The following is a 22530-nucleotide window of genomic DNA, read 5'->3' as shown; positions in this document are numbered from 1 at the left end:
TGTCTGACTCTCCCCCCCATTAGTATGCACTGCTGCAAACTTGAGGCCTGCTAAAAAAAAACTTCTTTGGCTAGGGAGGTTGGTTTTAGCAAATCTCCAAGCTTTGTTCCCTAGGTACACTCATGTCAAATGGCAGATCCCCATAGTAATTGTAGCCCTACCATTTCTCCCGCTGAAGGATGTGCAGTGCAGTATGAAGGAGGGAAAGCAACATTAGTACAAGGAGAACCAGGAAGTCACAGTGATTAATCCTTAAATATGTTGTTGTTTGAACACACCACAGAGCTTTATTATTTCACATTTGTTGTCATGTATCTCAATCATAGATGATCATGGCACACCAATTCCATGAAACTGGGAAAATTTCTATTTACTGAAATTAGCGACCAAACTGGCAGAGCAGTGAAATGGCTAGATAGATAGATAGATAGATAGATAGAGAGAGAGAGAGATATATAGATAGATAAATGACTATATATATATTTGAGTGTATGGAGCAAACCTAAGACCTACAAGGTCCTTCTAACCTACCACTGACTCTTAGGAATATTTCAGCAAATATAGTGGTTCTGCTTCTAGACTCTCTTCTTTCACACCAGGACAGCCTGAGCGTGTCACAAGTACAAAGCTGGTACAGCAGAGTGTGTTTACCTTAAACTAGGATTTCCAGTCATCAGATACCAAAATATTTTTGACATCAAGAAATCACTGTTCTATGCCAGGACTAAATTTCTTGAGTTTTTTCACTCACTGTATTATTGATGTGTGTGATCTTGGATTTTACATTGAAAAAATAATTTTTTTGAAATTTTTATTATTTAAAATGCAGTGATTGCCTGGGGAGCTTTAAAAAATTTTGATACTTAGACTGTATCTCAAACAAGTTAAAAATCAGAAGTATGATTATCTTATTAGAACTGTAACTATGAAATATATGAAATCCATTCTCTTTATATTAGTAAAACTTTTGCTAAAATGTTTTGTGAGGATAGGACCCCATACAATTTTTAATGTTCTCAGGTGAGTCCAAAATGCAGCCAATGATTGGTCTGAAGAAGGAGGAAGATCTGGGTCACTATAGGATTAGATTATGAAATCTTACTTATGCAGTTATAATTGGGCTATTTGGACTTACCAGCCTGATAGTCTGAGAGTTTACAATAACCATTAGATGAGCCAGGGACATTCTTAGATATCTCTACTGCACATCTGTCTTTGGAGAGCTTATAACCCCCAGAACCAAAAGCAAAAAGAAAGTTGTGACTTCTGTTTAGCTGAAGAATGCTATAAAAATGAAAGCTCAGGCAAACTCAAAAGTGATTCAGTAAAACTTGGCCTTCCTCCTTACAAGTAGGTAGAAGTAAAGAATCCTGGGCTTACTATAAATTGCCCAAAAATAGACAGATTCAGACAAAAGTGTAAAAGCATTGCAGAATGTGCTAACTTCATTCTGGCTAGAACCCCCCGTGAGGCAAGTATTAAATGTATCCCCACTTCACAGATGAAACAGTAACATATGAAAGCTGTCCTAGGTCATACAACTGATGTGTGCCTAAACCTGCACTTTCTACTTTAAGACAGATGGAAAACTGACCAAAGGTCACCCTGGCTATTCATGGACAGCTGTCTATGTCAAAAGAATCTTCCATTGTTTAGACAGAGAATCAAATTAGTATGCTAATTGTGCTCTTTGCTGGTTATGTGTAAGCAAAGCATTATACTCACAGACATGGCAAAGTATTCAGACAGCAGTATGGCAGTTGTCCTCTTTTGAAACACCACTACTAGTTCTCATGACCAAGTTGAGTGTACAAGAGTTTCTTTCATTTAAAAAAAAAAAAAAAGAAAACTTGCAACAGCCTAGAGAACCCACGTATGCATCCAAGCTCAAGCTTCCCCAGAAGCTTTAAAAGCAGAGTGTAACTCTTCCTAGGACACTTCTGAAAATTCGATCAGTGATGATAAGAAATATTTTTGGATGTTATCCTCCAAAAGTCTGGCACATGATAGTGCGATTGGAATTTGGCACCAATTCCCAATAGCTCTGGGTATGAGCCTCACAGGTTGCAAACTTTTTCTCAACTAGAAATTTCTGATTACTTAAGGAAGCAGGCTATGGTAGGCCCAATTCTGAGTCAGAAGAAAGCAATTTTTGTCTTGTGTTTGTTCGCCAAACATTGCTTTGTGTCTGTTGTAAGGGGGCACTATTCTTCTAGCTCTTTTATTTTTACCACTTTCCCAACTTAGCAGATTGTTCCTCTTCCTCTCAGAATGAATATTCACCATGCCTTCACCTTCTGGGTCAAAACTGTTCTCAGATACTTCATTTTGTAACAGTGAACGTGGAGGATGATGGTTGCATTAAAAAAAAAAAAAAAGGCTGTTATGTCTAGGAAGCTGGATTCTGTGCTGGCTGAACAGTGATGTGTTTGTGGGTTCGTTACCCACACGTGGTTCCCTGGAGACAGGTGAAGACTCCTCCTGTCTTGCTACTCACAAGGCAGTTAGCTGTTCCCCTGAGATTGGGTCTTTGCCTTTCCATATTTGTATCCCAAGTGCTTGGCATGGTGACCAGTACAGTTGGAATTAAATAATGAAGGAAGGGAAGCTCTGGCCTGGGGAAAACAAATTGCAGTAACAACGATGCCCTAACACAAATGAATGGAAAATGTTGGCTTTGTTTTCGTCCAAACTGGCATATTAGGTAAAAGCATCAAGAGGAAAAATCCTAGTGTCATTGTTTGAATTCTTCTGGATGTTGCTGTCAGTTTTGAAGGCTTCTCGGGCTTCGTGTTAGCTTAAATAGCAGCTGGTCTGGTTTTACTTAATAACTCTGGTCCATTGCAATGTGTTGCATTTTCGTTTCATTTAAATTAGAATCAGAAAGTTAGGGAACCATTCCAAAATATTTATTGAGTACCTGTTGTGAACCAGGAATGCTACTAGGCATTGTGAATGTAGCAGCACAAATCCTAGTCCCTGCCCTTGAGTAATTTATATTCTCCTTAAGGGAACTGACAAGAAGAAATCAGTTTTGTAATTCAGTATGTTATTTTAGTCATACTAAGTGCTGTAAAGGAAAAGTATATGGCCTTACTAGACATGTAACTGTGAGACATAATCTAATACAGATAATGCAGCAATGCTTCTCATAGGAAAAAAAAAAACTAACCTGATGGGATGAATGGGATCTGACCAGGCAGAGAATTTATGAAAGAAATAGATATTAGTATGTGATGCACTTGAGCTAATCCTCAGATCAGTGTTGTAAAACTTGTCCTGTTTCTGCTTCTTGATGATGTTCATGGAGCAAACATTTTTTTGAGATCTTGGTAACAGCCACCAAGTCAGTACTGTCCATTCACAAAGAAGAAAAGAATCATTTCCATAGATGTCAACAACTTTATGAAACACACACAAATGTGTTATGACTTTTTCTATTACTACTGCCTGTGCTGTCACCAATGTTGTTAGCAGAATGCCCAGATGGTGTGAATACCCAGGCAGGATGTGCCATCAGCAATCTGTAAGCCAGCTGATGTTCATGGCACATTTTTTATTGAGCTGTGTCTAGAAGCCTTGAGGGAAAGAAAAGGGGTTGGGAAAAAGAAAATTAAGTCAAGCAACAGAAAGCACCTAAAAGAAACTAGCCTGTGCAAGTTTCTTAAAGCATCCAGTACCCACTTCTTTCCAATTGAGCCAGCACCTTGCAAATCAGCAAAAACACTGACTTTGGCCAGCCCATCACACTGTTTCATGCATCATCTAGCCTTGGCCCCTTTCTTCAACTAATTAAATTCTTGCTGCTAAAAACATGGTCCTGGCATCTTATCCTCCTATTTCACCATCCCAGTCTAACTTAGTTATATCTTTTTTGTGCTCTCATAGCTTGCTTCACATTATTATTTTATCACAGCCCTATGATAATAATTGATTTGTTTATCTAACTCATCTGCTTCTTAAGGAAGGAAGTTCCTTAAGGGCAAGGCTCCTGTTTTAATATTTTCTGTATTCCTAGTTTCTAGTCCAGTATTTAGAGTCCATTGAACATTTTAATATTCATGTATGCTGGTTACTTTCTTTCTTAGTCTCTGGAAAGACATGGCAGCTTAGATTTTGTATAACTAGCAAACAAGGCTGGTTTTGTGCATAGGAAACTCTTGACCTCTGACAGTCTGAAGTTCTTCTCCATTTATAGATAAGCTTATTACAATTACTTGAACGGACTTCTGTTCCATAGTCTTCCCTTGAAAACCTCTTAAGAACCAGAAACCAGTATAAACAGTCCTACTGACCAGTACATCCATTAGAACAAGATTATGTAAGCCTGATCTTTGAGTCAGTGTATTTAAAGCACTTTGCATATTTTATATTTAAAATGGTATCATCTCTGAACTAGAAACAGGAAGAAATAAACTGTACCTGGGAGATAATTTGTCAATTAGTTATTACATAAATATTTAATTATAAGAAAAGGAAAGGATGCGTTAACAAAAGAATAGTTGGACCAATGTTGGGGTACAATATGTCAAGCTGCTGCCTGCAGCACTGGCATCTCGTATCAAATGCTGCCTCAAATCCCAGCTGCTTTACTTCTGATTGAGCTTCCTTCTAATGCACCTGGGAAGGCAGCAGAAAATGGATGAAGAATTTGCGCTATCCATGTGGGAGATCAGGATAGCATTCTTAGCTCCTGGCTTCAGCCTGGCTGCAGACCTGGGCACTACAGCTGTTTGGGGGAATGAACCACTGGATGGACATGCTCTCTCCTCTCTCTCTCCCACCTTCCTGCATTTCTTTTCTCTTCTCTCCATGCATTGCTCTTTCAAATAAATAAATAACTTTTTAAAAAATAAAATTAAAAGTACTGAATGAATATATACATAAATCTGATGCAATCTAAAAAAATGCACATCAGCTTTAAAAATTTATCATTGACAAAATTTATGAAATCATCAGACATGAAACAAAGACTGTTGGAATAGTGTATTTTCTGACCAATCATTCAAAATAGATACAAATAGAAGAATATAATTTTTTAAATACCTGTCTAAAAGAGAAAAAGGTTGAGATATGAAGGAAGAAGTATCATACATTTCAGACAAGTCCTACTGTCACCCAGTCTTTTCCTCATGGCCCTTCCCATGCTTACACAATCACCACTGTCACATATGCAAAAGTCAAGTTGTCTTGTTTTCTGTTTTTCCTTGAAACAACTGATTTGAAAAAAGGCAAAGTGCATGTTGATGTGGAGTGAGAGGAAGTTCCCTCCATCTGAGATTCACTTCCTCCCATTTCTGCAGTCATCCTCCGAGCAGGTCTAGACATCACTCCTGTCTGAAAATCAATTTCAGTCCACAGTAGATCCAATTAACTGCCCCCTTCCTATGCACAAACCTTGCTTTCCTCTCATTTACATAGATGTCCCCAGCTTTTCACAGTATTCTAGTTAGTTACCCATCTTGCTTCTTCTTCTGGAATGGAAATTTTGAAAAAGGAACTATACCTTTTTTTTCTTTATCTCCTATTCACTCTTACCTCCTTCTCCATTCTTTACTCAGGGCATGACAAATGTGTGAATTCAGAAAAAAAATCTTTGTTGGATGGAAGAAAGGGAAGAAGGAAAGAGGAAAAAGAGGAAAGAAGCTGATTTTCGAAGAAATGACCCTTTGTCTTTATAAAGTCAGGCAGTAAATGAAAGAATCCTGACTGAATTTGAAATGTAATACAACAACAAGGTGGAGAAATCCACCATGGGGGGAGGGCACGGGGAGGGGTTGGGGGATCCCCAGAGCCTATGAAACTGTGTCACATAATGCAATGTAATTAATAAAATATATATATTAAAAAATAATTTAAAAAGTCAGGCAGTAGTGGCAGGAATCTGATGTAGTAGCCTCTTGGGATACCTGCATCCCATGCCAGTGTATGTCCTGGGAGGCAGCAGGCGATGGCTTGGGCAGCTGGCTGCCCACTTCACATGTGTAAGACTGGACTGTTACAAACACCTGCATTTCATCTGACCCAGCTCTGATGGTTGCAGTCGCATAAGGAGTGAACCAACAGGTGAGAGATCTTTCTCTGTGTGACTTGGTCTGCCTCTCTGCCTGTCAAACAAATAAAAATAAATGCAAAATAAAATCAAATCAGGGCAACCATTTTTTCCCTGGTGTGTGCCCTGGAGCACCTTTGGCAAAGAGCCCACATTCCTTCTCTCATTAGCTGAGTCATCTTTAGTCCCTTTGAGATTCGCTCATGCTTCTCTCCTCTATTGACACATTAACATTTCACGGTGAGTGGGTCCTGTTCTGCTGTTCCAGCTCCATACCCCTAAGCTGTCCTCACTTCACTGGGTCCCAGTTGAGCCCTTCATTCCACTGCTCCCCTGGCAGCACCGCACTGTGTATTTGTTGTCACCATCTCCAAGTGTGGATGATTGACAGAATGAAGCAAACTCATTGAAGAGTTTCTCCTCTGAGTTCTTTTGAAAAACATACAGTTTGTTTGGCAGAAAAAAAAAAAAAAAAACATGACTGATGAAAGTAATGGACAGATCTAAAATCAGCCTAATTCGATATCATGTTAAAATCTTTCACTTGGAATTCTCTTAAGTACTAATCCATCTTTTACCTTGGAGCCATCTGTCACAGTGACTCCTGATGACCCGCTGTTTGGGGGTCATTAGTATGTAGCTTCCCCTCAAAAATAGCAATGACCCATGAGCAACATTATCAATTGATAGTCCAGTATCTGAAGAACCATACTATGCAAGGGTTACTGTCTGTTAGTTTCTGAAGAGAAATCACACACACACACACACACACTCACACACACACACACATAAAATTATTTGTTGCAAGTTTAGCATTTCAAGATTTACTTTAGTGCCTTAGGTCCTTAGTAGGTGCTCAATAACTCCCTGCTGGCTCACTGATTAGTTTTAGTAGCTCCCTATTATTTCCAAAAGACAGCATTTTCCAGACTTTTTGATCCACAATAAAACGTACGTTTTCTTAAAGCTGTGGAAATAGAATAATTCATATTGCGAGGTTATTTATTACCAGCCAGACCCTCATCTTGCTCTACGGGGCTCTGATAATCACCTATTTCAGAAGCCATTAGCCTTCACTGTGTTGTAAAGCACTCTTTACTATAGTGTGTCTATGCCTTTGTATTCGGAGGGGAGGAATGGTGTGTACTGAAGGGACAGACCTCTGTTGACCAAGTAAGAAGTCTTTGATGCACAAATAGTACGTTAAAATGCTTTTATTTGCTGGCGTTGAAATTAAACAGTATGTGGAATCCCTGCCCAAGTGTGAAAACATACAACACCTTTGAGTATATGCACATTAATTCAAATACTTCATATTACTGAAACACAGGCATCTAAGAAAAATACGCATGGAAAGAATGTAATAATCAAGGCTCAGGCACTTACAGGAGGACAGCAGGAGTCGGATTTAACTTATTGATTTTTAGAACAGCTGTTTTTTAAAAAGGGAGGTAAAATATTGCTTTTACTGTTTTCAGATAATAATGACTGTTGTTGTTGCAAATTATAAAATTTAATTAGCTATATAAATGCCAGGGGAACAAATAGTATGCTATTGTCTTGATATCTTTCCAGAAATTAGTCTTTTAAAATAAATTTGCCATATTAATCATCTAAAAATATTTTTGATCACTGAATTAATAGTTTGCAGCCTGCTTTCAGGTGCTCATTGCCATAGGTGATTGCTTCTTAATTACTACATGGGCTCTCCCTATTCACTCATATTAATTCATGTTTTCTGGCACAGTCCCAAAAGGCAGCCTTGCCCTATATCTTCTAATTACTTCTATAATTGAATTTGCCCACTTTTTCTAACCTATTTTTTAAACTGACTGTGTTTGTTCATGGTTTATTGTGTCTTTTTTGTGTCAGTTCTCTGCAAGCAGAATGTACATTGATTCTTTCCTCGTTTCTCATTAATTTTCAAGAGCTTTGCTGCATGTCTGTTTCTTCAGTCTGTCAGACCTATTGCTAGACCAAAAAAAAAGAGAGAGAGAGAGAGAGAGACTCTTATTATTAAAGGTTAGGTAAAATAGACTGAAGTTAATTAATTCATTAGTAACTCTGAGCCAATTACTGGAGCCTTCTCTTATTTATATACTTGTTAACAAGACAGAAATGCGGAAGGCCAATTACGGGCACCTGTTGTTAAGAACTTCAGCAAGTCCAGAGCTTACACTGATTGATGCCTTTCCAAAAAACTCAGTTGATATATCAGATTGTGAAAATTCCTTTTTTAAAGCAACTGTTGGCAAACACTCCATTCCATTGGTTCCATTAAGAAGATTTTAAAGGTATTTCCCCCGTTTACATAGCTTTTAATATGTCTACTATTGCCGAATGCTCCTAAAATCTTCCTGAGGAGTATTGCTTAGTCTGAGAGCAATTATGGAACTAAGAGAAATTTGATGTCTTTTCTGATTTTCATTATTCTCTTCTTGTTGTACCTAGTAAGCTTTTAATTCTCGAAATAAGATTGTTGGCTAGCAGATTGAGATTCCTCATAGAGTATAACCCCTTAAAATATGTTCTACTTGATTTTTATTGAATATATCAAAGCTTTACAGCATGTAGGAAGGAAATTTTTTCTAGATTTTTCATGAGGACCAATACAAAAAACTTTAATTGTTCCATACAGGGCATCGACACAACACATTTTCAGACTCTACACAAAGTTTGTGGAAAATCTTTCTCTGAAAAACCTGTCCATGAGGTCAAGATTTCTTTGCACTAGAATAAATATATCTTTTAATTTCATTTTTCCACAAACTTTTTGAAGTCCCTTCATACTCTTAATTGCCTTTCCCTATGTCAGAAATATTTTGTTAATTTCACAGGGCTTTCAGAGAAGGGCAACATGATGGATCAGTGTCAGCATGGCACTAACGAAACAACAAAGAGCCAGTTGATGCTAATGTTTTAATAATTGGACTGGATGTTTGAATTAAAACCAATTATTTGAGCTCTATTTTTACTAATTTTCACTTTTAAAATATTATATGGACATGGATTGCCATCATTAAATGATGTCAAATGAATGTCATGGGTACCGCTGCCTAACTTTTTAGCTTTTCCATAGACCCAAGTATATTAAACTTTAATCAAGTAATTTATATCATAGTAGTGACGAAGCATTATAGAGTAAGAATACTCTCAGAAGATGATTTTTTGGAGACCAAAGGGAAAAGGTCAAAGCATGTGTAATCCAGCTAATCCAGGAAGTCTGTTTTAACATGCCTATCAGCACCAGTGAACACCCGTGCCTCTGAATGTCCACACTCTCTTATTTGTGCTTCTCTTACTGCCCTGCCTGATAATCTTGGGGCCTATTTTCCTCTGCTGAATGACTAGTTAATTGAGGACAGTAACTGTGCTCCATGCAGTTTGTAGCCCCAGAACTTTAGCACAATGCCAGGCAAATGGTAAGCCCTCAATAAATGTGTATCAGGAGATTTAGGGATGAAGAGGCCTAATCTCTTTAACTTGGTGTGTCTAACCTCCTCACTGCCTGAGCCTGTTAAAGAATATTTTACTTGAAATATGTTAATGTACCTTTATTTTCTGTGGTAATTATGATTAATTGCTAACAAATGTTTCATTATTAATTCATTATGTGGGTTGCTCCACTTCAGGACTTCAGAATCTATAGTAATTTTTCGTTAAGTGAACTGTTTTTCATTTTTTGTAAATTACTACATACTATTTCTTATTACTTTGCCAACTTTGGGTGTGCTATTTTGGGCCAAGACCACACAGTCCCTTGTTTCTCTTTCTACTTGGATGTAGAGTGCAGTCTCTGCATTTTTAGGGAACACTTGTGTGAATCAAAACTTAGCTTGCCTGGAATCCTTTATTCTTTAGAATGTTTCCCCATTCGTCCTTTAGTCCTTCTTTCAGTGAATTGGATTGTCCTTCATCTAAAATTATACATTGTCCTTGATATTATTTCTTTTCTATATATAGAACTTTATTTATTTGAAAGGTAGAAAATGAGAGAAAGAGAAGATAGAAATCTTTATCTATCGGTTCATTCCCCCAAAAGCCCACAATAGCCAAGGTTGAGCCAGGTCAGAGTCAGGAGCCTGGAACTCACTCCCGGCCTTGCATGTGGGAGGCAGGGTCCTGACTGGCTGAGTCATTACTACTACATTCCAGCATGCACAGGAGCAGGAAGACTGAATCAGGAGCCAAGCTGGAGCCCAGACCCTAGCACTCTAAGATTGGGTCTCTCAAATGCTAAGTCAAATAACTGTCACTATCTTTCCATTTTGAAATAAGATATTTTATAGCCATCTCTCTTGATATTAGTTCTTCATGTTTAGGAGTCCGTGCTGCTTGTACAAGGCTTTTTTGTGGATAACATCTTATTTGATTCTTAAAATCCAAATATTTTGCAGATGAGAAAATTAAAATTCAGAGAGGTTAAATTTAGAGCACTAGCTCACAATTTCTGTGTTTCTCTTAAGTTTATTTCAAAGGTGAAGGGATCACATGTGCACAAAGGGCATGTTCAGGGGTGGAGTGGGTTAGGAGGGCAAAGGTGGGAAAGAGAAATGTTTCTATTTTCCGTTCTATATCTACGGGAAGACAGAGAGTGCGTCTCTGCTTTGCCAGCCTTTATATCACCTTGGACATATCAGCAGAGCAGCGGTTTCACGATACCACTCCAGGTCCCTGGTGAGGGGAAGTACGTCCTGGGTTATTTGATTGATATGCAGGCAAATGGGATTTACAAAGAGCAGGGGCAACGTGATTTCCAGTTTATGATGCTAAGCTGGATACCTACCTATCCCATTTTATTCCCCCTTCAGAGATTTCTGACCCTTAATCTAAGGGTTGTGAAAAGGAGCAGGTTCATCACATCTTATGCCGTTACTTCCTGCTGATTGGAGGCACGGGGCTTGATTTCAGTTTTTTTTTTTTTTTTAATGTTTTTTTTTAAAGATTTATTTTTTATTTTTATTACAAAGTCAGATATACTGAGAGGAGGAGAGACAGAGAGGAAGTGGAGCTGCCGGGATTAGAACCAGCGGCCATATGGGATCAAGGCGAGGACCTTAGCCACTAGGCTAAATTCCTATTTACCTCCTACGAGAACAAAACCCAGAAGGTATCTTTTCTTAGCTAAGTCTTGTCTTTTATGCAAGGAGCTACTTAATGTATTTTGTACATTACATGTACTTTGTAGCAGCTGAATGAGTTTTCTGGTGATTTATTACATAGATCATCATAAGGAAGAATAAGAGGTCCAGTGTAATGTTTTGCAGATTCTGGTTATCGGTTTCATTGCTCATCAGCTCTGAGATGAACTGAGATGTGTGTAAGACGGGGTGGTAGGAGTTTACAAGTTGTTGGGTCTGGTGCAGGGTTCTAGAGTTAGACACACTAGATTACAGTCCTGGCTCTTAATTTACCAACTGACATGAAGCAAGGCATTCAGCCCTTCTGAGCCTTCATTTTTTACATTTTTATAGTAAGGATAATAACACATATCTTATTCACCAAAATCCCAACTGATTCATAGGAAAATGACTTATGTAAATGGTCCTGATTTTGCTGTACACTATGCCTGATTAATTTTTCTCCACTCAAATCTTTCCAGTGATCCTCACTTTCTCATGAATCATACACAAACCTCCCCCTTCAGCCTGAAGCCTACCATCTATCAGCCGTATCTCTGGCTTGATTGCTCCCGCACTCTTAAATCTAACAAGCACATCACCTTTCCTGTTTCCCTTTCCTGATTCACTGTGTCTAATCCGTATCTTCATCACATCAATGGACTCCCACCTTTCAGTTCAGTGTTTTTTCTCTTTTCAAGACTCTGGTGGGAAGTATTTCTCTTGTTCTCCAATCGCTCTCATTACACACACACACACACACACACACACACACACACACACGCATTCACACATTTAGGTATGTCTCTCCAGCACTTGAATCCTCACAACTCTGTTTATGTCCCTATGTGGGTTTGCTTTGTCTTACTGTTACACCTTATATTATAGCTATTTCTGTGATAGCTAAAGTCTAAGTTCCATAAGGATCGAAGATGGCTTAAATGGGAGAAACAGCACTTTGGTACCTACAGACCTTAACATGTAATTTGGCTCTCCCACTTGCTAGCATGGTTGCCCTGAAAAGTCTCTCATAGGATGGGTTGTTCTCATCTTTTAAGTGGGTACTAATAATACCTACCTTGAAATAACTGGGGATAAACTTCATATGAATACACCTCACACTGTAGCTAATATTCAGGAAAGCTCCTCTCAGTAAAAATGAATGGATTAGTTCTGACTGTTGAATCCCAACACAACCCAGACATTGATTCTAATTGTGTTAACAATTGGACTCAATCCCAGACTTGCAATTTGTGTGAACATTTTAACATTTTCTTTTCCAGTTGTGTTTGTGTTAGTGTTAAATCTGATCAAATTATTCTGAATTCAGCCCTGTTGAAATCATATTGGTTGCCCAAGGTCCAATATGAATCAAAGTGATATAAAAAGGTATACATTCTTATGTTTAAACTTGAGTTTGAATCCAAATTGCTGCTCTCCAGTGGCTGTTTCAGCCTTTTCAAGCTATGGTAATCTCAAAAGCTAGATATCAGATGTTTCTCACATTTTGGATTTCTAAAATAGTTAGTGAAAATTATGAAATTTGAAAAGATTTAGAGAAATAATAACACAAAGTAACCCTGTAGCTCAAAAACACTAACAATGATATCATGGATAAAGGTGATAGCATTAAATGCTCCAAATATTCCCCCTGATTAACTTGCAGTTATATATATTTATCTTTGATAATTTCAGTGGTCATTTTATTTCAATAATTGCTCAAGAACAGTAATTTTCTTAAAAGTTTCTTAATAAACTAATTTTAAGAACAGCCATACTCAACAAACTGCATCACTATTTGGAGCACAAAATATTTGCATTTTTCTTTTTAATTAAAAGGCTGAAAGTTCCCAACGTAACTTAACTCAATGCCTGCACTCAGTGCAAAAATGAATCCAAGTTGCTTATAAACTTAGGGCAGTCTGAACCAAAGTCATAGCTAGAATCAGTACGTTGTTTTGTTGATGTGGGTAGAGACAGTTTAAAAAAAATGAGAGAAAAAAATGGGGCAAGCCTTGTTTTAATCAGGGAGTATATGGAAAGAAAATTAAATGCCTATATTAAAACCTATTCTTTCAGACTACCAATGGCATTTTTCCTTAGCCTCAAGAGACCATCGTAAAACAATGGCTCACAGTGTTTTCAGAACAGGAACTGAAGTTGTGTACTGTGCATGTATAGTCCTACGCAAGAGGAAGGCAATGTTTAAAGCTGCTGTCGCCTCCTGGAAAAAAAAAAAAGAAAAAAGCTGGGATTCTGAGTCGAGTATGTATGTATTTTATGTTTTTTCTATCTTGTGGGTCTTTATTGCTAAAACTGTTTTTATGAAATTGTTCTGTGCTTCTTCAAGCTTCGTGTGGTCTTGTTTGCTCACTCTCAAATCTCAAACCACGACATCGTTACAAAACATCTGAGTTATTAAAAGTACAAGGAATTATGTTTTGTTTGCAAACTGAACAACAGGCTATGCAGTGTCTTCAGAAACAAAGATCTCATTCTATACAAGAAAATGTTCTTTTTCAATTATAAACTAGAATGAGGACTGATTGCAAGACAAAGAGACATAAACCGTCTCCTGAAAAGTATAATATTGGGGCTGTCTGCATTGAGGAAAGGGAGGGAGAGGTTGGCTTGTTTCTCTTGGCCTATTTGGTCATTGTAAACCATCTAACCAAGTGCTCAAATCTTGATGAGTCACCCTGAGACTTATGTTACCTGCCTAAAGGATACTGATGATCAAGTTAGCAACAGCGAAGTGGTATTTAATTTCACTGTATGCAGAATAAACAAGAATGAAACATACGCCATTAGATGGTTGGTTAAAAGCATCCACTTGGTTGTAAGCACAGGGTCTACAATTTGCTAACCATATGATGCTGGACAATTTAACAGCAGGATGTCTGTTTTCTCATCTGTATTATGGCAGTTCTGTCATAATTCCTCAGCGTTAACTTGCAGTCACATTTTAACATCTCTTATATTAGAATGTATTTTACCACTAATGTTGTACATTGGCTTAATTGGAGACTTTTTTTTTTTGCTTTCTTATTAATGCATAAATTAGTTCTTTAGCTTGTAAACTGTGGCATTTGGAATTCAATTAAATAATTAACATGTACCTGATACAATTATTTTAGGATACGGTGTAAAACCTTATGCCCTGAACCTAACCCACAGAAGACTCTCAGAAAATAATGCACATTAATATTATACTGTGTGTTTTTTGTAAATTCTGGCTTTTTCCTATTTTGTTGGTCGTAAATCATGTTTTCCAATATTTGAAGTCAATTCCTTCACAAAACTTTGCATTTGAGCCATCTGCCCACTGAGTTATTCATCAAATTTCTTTGGCTCTCTCTGACATAAAGATATTGACCCTAAGGATTTGCATACAAAACATGGCCATGTGATAGGTTTTGGGAATGTCCATCTTGACTTGTCTTTGCCATATTATATTGTCTGTAGAGAAATGAAGAGTAAATATGGGGTTCTCGTCCTAGAAAGTACGAAGTAGTAGTTGAGAAGCAGCAACCTGCAAAAGTGGTTTAAAAGCATAGATGCTGGAGCCACACTGGCTGGGCTCAAATTCTTGGTTTCGCCCTTGATAAGCTGTGTAACCTTTCCCAAAATACTTAACCTCTCTGTGGTTGGCATTTTCTCATAGGTAATAATTAAGCTAGCAAATATACTTAAAGTATTTGTTCATAAAAACTGATGTGTAAGTTTGCTGCTATTACAGGACATACATTCTTTGCATGTAAGTTCCTTTAAAAGGGCTGCCTTTCTGACACTGAGAAACCTGATGAAAGGAATATTCCAGTTGATTTAGTTTACAAACAGATGTTCCTATTATAATTCTGACTGTGAGAAGCTTTTATCACATGAAATATATAATTGGGGCAGGCATTTGACTGATCCACTGAAATGGAGTTCCTGGGTTCTCCTCCGAACTCCAGCTTCTTGCTAATGCACACCCTGGAGACAGCAGGTGACAAAATGCTCAGGTAGTTGTATCCCTGCAGCCCACATGGAAGATCTGAACTGAGTTCCTGGGTTGCAGACATTTCAAGAGTGAACTATCCTGTGGTAGTGCTTTCTCTGCTTCTCTGCCTCTGGATCTTTCAGATAAATAAATGAATCATTTTATAAAGCAATATTTAAAACTCATTATAAAAGCAAAAAAAAAATTTTAATGAAAAAAAGTTATTTATGTAACTTAGAAATAATGCTGTGCAGATATCCAGCAGTTATCATGTGACCCAAAATGAAATTCTGAAGTTATTTCCAATAACCTCTAGAGTTGGTGGAATATTGTTTTGTTCTGTCTTAAAACTTACTGGAACTTAGGTCTTCCTACACACTAAACAAGGAATTTTAGAAGGGTTCCTCTTAACATTTGTCCACTTGTTACCCATATTGTTATAATTGTTTTAAGGTTGTAAACATGACCATGTGCCAGAGCAACTATGATCATCAAGAATGTATCTCTTTTTTTAAAAAAGATTTATTCATTTTATTACAGCCAGATATACACAGAGAGGAAGATCTTCCATCCGATGTTTCACTCCCCAAGTGAGCTGCAATGAGACGGTGCACACCGATCCGAAGCTGGGAACCTGGAACCTCCTCTGGGTCTCCCACGCGGGTGCAGTGTCCCAGTGCATTGGGTCGTCCTCAACTGCTTTCCCAGGCCACAGCAGGGAGCTGGATGGGAAGTGGAGCTGCCGGGATTAGAACCGGTGCCCATATGGGATCCTGGGGCTTTCAAGGTGAGGACTTTAGCCGCTAGGCCACGCCGCCGGGCCCAAGAATGTATCTCTTAAGAATTGAAATTAAGGCCTGGCTTGGTAGCCTCCCCTTGCACAAGCAGGGATCCCATATGGGCACCAGTTCTAATTCCAAAGGCCCCACTTCCCATCCAGCTCTTTGCTTGTGGCCTGGGAAAGCAGTCGAGGACAGCCCAAAGCCTTGGGACCCTGCACCTGCATGGGAGACCTGGAAAAGACTCCTGGCTCCTGGCTTTAAATCAGTTCAGATCCAGTCAATGTGGCCACTTGGGGAGTGAATTAGCAGGGAAAAGATCTCCCTCTCTGTCTCCTCCTCTCTGTATATCTGACTTTCCAATAATAATAATAAAGCGAAAAGAATTGAAATTGGATTTTCCTTCCAATTTATTGATCAGACTTTTACAAATAGAATGGAAAACAAAATCCAAAGTGAAATTTAAATTGTGGCTAATGATTTTTTATTGGTAATTCCCCTGAATACTTACAATCAGTATTATTTTACATAATAAGAGTATACTTTTTATCGCTTCTCGGCCTTTTGGCTAAGATCAAGTGTGAAGCGTATACTTTTAGCTTTTCTTTACTCTCCTCAACTTTTTAATTTTTAATTCATTCATACATTCATTCATTCATAGGGCAAAGTTACAAGCACAGGGAGAGACCAAAAGACATCTTACACATACTAGTTCATCCCCCCAAGATGGCCAAAATGGCTAGGGATCAGCCAGAAAGATGCCAGAAACTTCATTCCATTCAGGCTTTTCATACAAGTTGTAGGGGTCTAAGTACTTAGCCATCTTTGCTGTTTTCCCATGTTCATTAGCAGGAACTATACCAGAACTAAAGCAGCCAGGTCTTGAACCAGCATTTATATGAGATGCTGGTGTCACAGGAAGTAGCTTAACTTGGTGTGCCACAACACGGGTCCACTTTGTCACTTTTATTCATGCTCTAATAGCTATCATCAGTGAAGAAAGGAATGTAAACCATTTAGCCTGTGGTAAATACTTCATAAATCATTATATGTGTTATTTCCAACAAACTACGGTTTCTCAGTAAACACACGCAAAAACAACAGGAACTCAACCATAAGCACCTACATTATCTAATTCTCACCCTCTGATGATTCCTCAGCTTCTGTTCAGCTTCTGCTCAGTCTCTCTGGGCTGCAAAACTTAAGCAAGTAAGGCTGTTAGCCATAAGATGTGAATGTAGCAGCATAGTAGATGAGATGGGTCGAGAGACAGAAAAACAAAGCCAGCATAGCAGGTAGAGAAAGGACTCTGAAAGCTCAAGAAGTCATGGAGGGAAAGACTGTGAAGAGATGCGATAAAATTGTGGAAGACAGCCCTGGCTTGGAAGGCTTGGAAGGCTGAGTGCAGAAAACGGACCCACTTCTGGCTGGTCGGGGTGGGAGGCTGTGGCCTAACCTGGCTGCTCCAGAGCAGCTGGGGCCATCTTAGCTCATGTGGCCAGAGCACCAAATCGATACCTGGCTCTGCTCACTAGCCACCCACCACCGAGCTCTAGGATGGGGAGTTGGGGGTGATGAATTACTGCCTAGGGACATCAATGGATAAGGCCACCATATGTGTATGTGAGGAATAAATCCTGAGGAACACCCAACAACAATGTACTTGCAGGTAAACGAAGGTACTAAGACCTGGTGGTTTGGAGGAGAGGGTTAATAAAATCTGTTTGGGTCAGACTGATTCACCAGCCCACATAGGAGTCCTGAGATGGGCTTGTTAGTGCAGAGCATTGTTGACTGCCACATGCCAGCCCACATGAAAGGTATGGCTAGGCATCTGTCTAGCAGAGCTAGATCCCAGTACCTGACTGAATGTTGAAACAGGGGATGGTTCACATTAGGCAAGGCCATAACACTAACCAGCACACAAGATAACCAAGTCCGGGGGTCGATTCTTTGGGGGATAAGTGGGCCTAACCCCGTGAAAGTAAAAGTTCTGCTGGTTAGCTCAAGAATTGGGTTAACTCAAGAGTTTGGGTGGTGATACGCTGATTAAGGTGTGAACTGAAACCCGCCAACACTCACAGGTACTGGGGCTGAGAATAGGCTGGGCAGGCCCAAGCTGCAGTACCTGCATTTGCATCCTAAAACAGAGTGTGGGCAGGCTGTCCCACAACATCCACCAGCTCATGAAAGGGCCACAATGGAGGGACAGGCTATACCGGGCAAGGGCCTAGCATCTGCTGGCACATATGAGATCTGGGTCTGGGAGTGGGGCTGAGTGGGGAAATCTGAGAAACTCCCCTACATGGTCATAACTCCCACTGCTGAGCACCCACTGGTGAGCACATGGTCCCAGACCTATGGGTCAGGCAAGCTGGGCAAGATAGCCCCATCTGTTGGCAAGTGTGTGGGTTCATTTTGGAAGGCACAGATAAGACAGGGCTGAGCAAACCTTAGCCCACTGGCGAATGCAGAAACCAGACTGTAGTGCAGGTCATTCTGGGCTAGGATATCACACCTACTGGTTTGCATGAGCCAGGGATAGGAGCAGACTAAACAGGGCCAGATTGCAGCACCCGCCAGCAAGAAATGAGACTGGAGGCTGGCTAGGTCAGGCCAGGTCACAGCATCCAAAGCCAAAGGCTAAGACAGATAAGGGGCTATGCTAAGCTGGGTCAGAGCAACCACTGGCATGCACGAGATCTGTGGATTGGAAAAGGCCTGGTTGGGGAACAAAGGGAATGTCCTGGCCTAGGAGTGATTCCCATTGGTGAACACGAGGAACCAGGGTGGGGGCTGCAGTCTGGTCTGGACATAGCTGCATTATCCCTTGGCATGGATGTGGGCTGGGTCTTGAATGCATCGACCTGGACTAGAATCCAGCACCCACTGGTACTTGTGAGAACCTGGGTAGGTATAGGATGGCCTATGCTAAGGCACTGCCCCTATTAAGCCATGCTTGAGCTGTGTCTGGCTATGGAGCAGGCTTGGCTGGGCTGTAGCACCCAACAAGAACTGGAATGGGTGAAGGCTGGACAAGAAAAACCACTGTTCCTGTGGGACAGGAGGTGGACTAAGTAGGGCTGGCCCATGGACCCACCAGTGTGCATGAGATTTGGCATTGGGAAAGATCCAGATGGAGAAGTCAGGGTAATTTCTCTGTCGGGACATGTTCCCTGCAGGTGAGTACAAAACCCAAGATGGGGAGCAGCTCAGACCAGGCCAAAATACGATACCCACTAGCATACCTTTGATGCAGGTCGGGGGCAAGCAAGACTGGGTCAGTTCGTATCACCCACTGCAAATCCAAGCACGAGAACGTAGTGTGGGTTAGGTCGGGTCGGAATGCATACCAGCCAGTCCACATTAGGGCTGTGTCTGGGGGTTGACAGGGCTGGGCTAGGCTGTAGCCCCATCAGTGTGAGCTGAAATTATGGGTGGGCCAGGTCCAGCCAGGCTACAGCACCTACTGCAAATGTTGAGGTGAGGGGGCTGTGCCAGACTGGGCCACAGCATCCAACCAGCACATGTGAAACCCAGTGGGGGTTGGGGGGAGGGATGGACCCAATGGGGAGGTTGTGCCCTCCCTCCCACTGGGCCACTACTCCCACTGGTGAGCATGAGAGCTGGGAGAGGTGCAGACCAGGCTAGGCAAGGCTACAACATCTGATGGCCTACATGTGAGCTGGATCAGAGAAAAGCCGGGTTGGGCTGACTGTACCTTTTAGTACATGCATAATCCAGAGTGCATATGGGTGATTTGGGCTTTGCCACAGCATCAGATGGCCAATGTTGGCATGGGACAAGGCAAATTTTGGCAGGTGCAGGCATGGCCTAGACAGATGGTAACACCCGCTGGCACCAGTGTGGATATTGGGGCACCAGTGTGGATATTGGGGCTGGTTGGGATGAACTGGGCTTCAATGCCCATCAACATGTACAAGAGCTGAATGGGATGTGGGATGGACAGGACCAGTCAACTGTACATATTGCACAGGAACCAGGCTAGGGGGTGGGCTTGATGGGGGTTATTGCTGGTCGTTCCAACTAGGCTGCAGCTCCCATGGTTTGCTTGAAGGCCTGGTATGTGGTGAGCAGGATTGGGCTAGACTGCAACACTGATTGATTTGCAAAAAAACATGGGGCTGGAGGCAGGACTGACCCAGCAATTGCAACTACCAGCATGTGTGTAGGCTGATTCGGGTGACAGACAGTGCCGGACCCTATATTGGCAAACACACAAGAATCTGGTGTTGGATGGCCTCAGATGAGGTTTTTTGGCGATTCCCTACCAGCTGAACCGCTGGACTCACAACCCCAACCATGGAGAGAATTGCAGATTCCATGGTCTGGACCTACTCAGTGGCTCAAACGGAATAGTGGACATCATATCCAGTTGCATATATAGGATATGGCAGTACATTGGAGCCTGCAGAGGATACTTAGTATTACGGCAAAGAATGGAGGACAGAACAAATTGATCAACTACTCCAACCAAGTGTTGGCAGTGAATATCTGGGCAGATGGAGACTCTAAGGTGGACTATAGCAGCCAGTGGATTCTGAAAAAATTTCATTGCGATTGGAGTGACAGGATCAAAAGCAATTCAGGACTATTGAACTATCAAAACCTCTTGAGAACTTTATGGTGTTGTGAATTTCTATTTTCCTTCTTGTTGTTGATTTTGTATCGTGGCTTTTCATTCAAGGGGATGTATAATAACAGCGTAATAGAGACTATCATATTCAGATGTGAGGATACAATGCAGTATGCATCTCTACTTCCAGACCAAAGATGGACTCCCAATGAAACTGTTTACTATATCTTGACAATAGGATGCTGGATTCTCTGCCATTGTCCATGCCTGCCATGATAGACATATGACTGTTTATGAAGAACTATACTAATAGTAATAATGTAGCGGAACTCAGTTGGGGGTGGGAAGGGAAATCCCAAGGCTTATGGAACTGTATCATAAAATAATAATAATAATTTGAAAAAATTATAAACTAAAATAAATAAAGTTGTAGAAGACAATGAAGAGAGTCACCAATTTTGTGGGAACTTATGCACAAATGAGACCCCCAAGTTTCAAATAGCTGCTGCCAGGAAGAGGACAAGTGGGTCTGCCTTGGGATTTCCTATGTGGCAGGCATCATGCCAGGACTTTCATACAAATCATCTCGTTTAATTTACACAAGTGTCTCTTAGGTAAAAATCACCAACTGTCACTTCCAGTAGTGTTAAAGAAACTCTTCTGAGCTTACACAGCTGAGTAAGAAATGATATAGTTGGGACAGGATCTTCAATATCTCAGTGTGGTGGTCTTGCTCTATGTCACCATCTACATCTTTTCGTTATGTTAAAGGCTAGTAGATCTCCTGGATCACACCGCAAGTGTATCCTCCTTGACTGAACAGGAGATAGGTCCATTTTCCTTGCCTCCCCTGACACTCCCCACATTACCAAAAGTTTTACCAGAAGACAACATTGTGTACAATATATTTTTAGTGATCTTCTCCCAAACACACAAATACCCTCTTACCTGTTTGCTAATCTTTGAAGTTCTTTTCACTGAGAGTGGTCACATGTGTGTGGTTGGATTTTCATCAACATCCATGGGAGATCTTCTATCTCATTGGAGGTACATAGAGGACAGAATGATTTTACTAAGTAAAGCAAGGATTTGGTTGAAGAAAGCTGATCAAACCAAGGTCACACCTCTCTGGCTTCACAATCTGACAGCTGACTCTGTGTATAAAAAAAAAGAGAGAGAGAGGATTGGGCAGATGAAGTCTTGAGTCTTATGTAGCCATGTAGGCTTAGAATATGGTGGGAACAAGTCTGATGGAGCAGTCCCATGAAATGAACTCTGAGTACCATGCCATAAAGTGCCCTCAGGGTATCCAAATATATCCAAACAAACCAAGGGATTTGGAGCTTAGCATTTTACAGGAACAGTATTAAGACAGAACTGTGTCTGCGGCAGCAGACATTAAATGAATATACGATCAGGCTTTTCCAATCTGTCGAAATAAATTTACTTGGACGTGTGAGCAGCATAAACTCTGTAAATTCTAGCCTCTGCCTTGAGTTTGAATACATAGTGTATTTCTCCCTAATGACTGGGGCAGGAGAAACAGTTCCTCACCCGATATTCTTTTCTCATTTTAAATAAGTCAGTTCTATGAAATTATGACATTTTTACTGTTAATTTTCATAGCGCTTACTTAGAAGAAGCTTTTCATAACTTTCCTGATGCTGAAAAGCAATACAGCAGGCTTGCAAGCAATGATTTGTGAAAATTAGAGATTTAGAGCATGAGCTTTGTTTAAATCCAGGTTTCATCATGTACAAACAATCTAACTTTGAGCAAGTTATTCTTATGTATCTCAGTTTCCACATCTGTAAAGGCTGGTATATTACCTCATAAGCTCATTTTGAGGATTAAATAACTGAATATACATCTGGCAGCAAGGAGTGACTGTTATCTCCCCGCTGCCCTGCCCCTGCTGTCACAAGGGAAAGGGCGAGACTTTGCCCCCACCCACCTGCCCTTCCCCGGTTCCTTCCCATCCCACCCAGATGTCCGCGATC

The 22530-nt window shown here is 40.4% G+C and overlaps 1 long non-coding RNA gene across 1 annotated transcript in view; it reads left to right on the top strand.

Moving 5' to 3' along the window:
• LOC105942150 (uncharacterized) overlaps positions 1-22530 on the top strand; it is a 665512-nt gene that overhangs the window by 517166 nt on the left and 125816 nt on the right. Inside the window, exon 4 of the long non-coding RNA XR_009245186.1 lies at positions 13252-13437. This is a non-coding gene — a long non-coding RNA (uncharacterized LOC105942150). The remainder of the gene's footprint in view (positions 1-13251; positions 13438-22530) is intronic.

Source organism: Ochotona princeps, chromosome 3 (assembly GCF_030435755.1).
Source record: "Ochotona princeps isolate mOchPri1 chromosome 3, mOchPri1.hap1, whole genome shotgun sequence".
NCBI classification, from domain to species: Eukaryota; Metazoa; Chordata; class Mammalia; order Lagomorpha; family Ochotonidae; genus Ochotona; species Ochotona princeps.
This window is presented reverse-complemented; position numbering and strand designations above follow the sequence as displayed.